The sequence below is a fragment of the Trichechus manatus genome, unplaced genomic scaffold, assembly GCF_000243295.1.
Source record: "Trichechus manatus latirostris isolate Lorelei unplaced genomic scaffold, TriManLat1.0 scaffold00091, whole genome shotgun sequence".
Taxonomy (NCBI): Eukaryota; Metazoa; Chordata; class Mammalia; order Sirenia; family Trichechidae; genus Trichechus; species Trichechus manatus.
In genome coordinates, this window is record NW_004444027.1 from 7,675,873 (window position 1) to 7,677,381 (window position 1,509).

A 1,509-nucleotide genomic window follows, 5' to 3' on the forward strand; every position below is an offset into this window, starting at 1 on the left:
CTAGGTATGCAAGGATGGTTCCACATTAGAAAATCAATCAACGTAATCCACCACATAAATAAAAGGAAAGAAAAGAATCACATGATCATCTCAATTGACATAGAAAAGGCATCTGACAAAGTCCAACACCAATTCCTGATAAAAACTCTCAATAAAATAGGTATAGAAGGGAAATTTCTCAACATAATAAAGGGCATCTATACAAAATGAACAGCCAACATCATTCTTAATGGAGAGAGACTGAAAATATTCCTCTTGAAAACAGGAACAAGACAAGGATGCCCTTTATCTCCACTCCTATTTAACGTGCTGGAAGTTCTAGCTAGAGCAATAAGGCAAGAAAAAGAAATAAAGGGCATCCAAATTGATAATGAAGAAGTGAAACTGTCCCTGTCTGTGGATGATATGATGCTATACATAGAAAACCCTAAAGGCTCCACGAGAAACGTACTGGAACTAGTAGATTCAGCAGAGTAGCAGGATGCAAGACAAAAATTCAAAAATCAGTTGGATTCCTATACAACAATAAAGACAACGATGAAAAGGAAATCAGGAAAGCAATACCATTTATAATAGGGCCTAAAAAAATAAAATACTTAAGAATAAATCTAACCAGGGATGTAAAAGACCTATACAAAGAAAACTACAAAACACTACTGCAAGAAACACAAAGGGATTTACATAAATGGAAAAACTTTCCGTGCTCATGGATAGGTAGACTCAACATTGTGAAAATGAGAATTCTACCAAAAGCAATGTACAAATGCAATGCAGTCCCGATCCAAATACCAACAACATTCTTTAAAGAGATGGAAAACTAATCATTAACTTTATGTGGAATGGGAAGAAGCCCCGGATAAGTGAAGCTCTATTGAGGAAGAAGAATAAAGTAGGAGGACTCCCACTACCTGATGTCAGAACCGACTACAGCTACAGTAGTCAAAACAGCGTGGTACTGGTACAATGACAGATACATAGACCAATGGAACAGAATTGAGAACCCAGATGTAAATCCATCCACTTACGGTCACCTGATCTTCGATAAGGGCCCAAAGTCCGTCAAATGGGGAAAACACAGTCTTTTTAACAAATAGTGCTGGCAAAACTGGATGTCCATCTGCAAAAAAAATGAAACAGGACCCATACTTCACATCATATACAAAAACTAATTCAAAATGGATCAAAGACCTAAATATAAAGCCAAAAACTATAAAGTTCTTAGAAGAAAAAATAGGATCAACGCTAGAGGCCCCCATGCACGACATTAAGAGGATACCAGCCATAACCAACAATATACAAACCCCAGAAGATAAGCTAGACTACTGAGATGTTCTAAAAATTAAACACTTGTGCTTATCAAAAGACTTCACCAAAAGAGTAAAAAGAGAACGTACAGACTGGGAAAAAATTTTGGACATTACAAGTCAGACAAAGGTCTAATCTCTATACTCTACAAGAAAATCCAACACCTCCACATAAAAAGACAAATGATCCAATTAAAAGATGGGC

At 36.4% G+C, this 1,509-nt stretch overlaps 1 protein-coding gene across 3 annotated transcripts in view; it reads left to right on the top strand.

Annotated features, from left to right (window-relative positions):
- Nucleotides 1-1,509, top strand: part of MSRA (methionine sulfoxide reductase A) — a 798,651-nt gene that overhangs the window by 692,675 nt on the left and 104,467 nt on the right. The gene's annotated exons all lie outside the window — the stretch shown is intronic.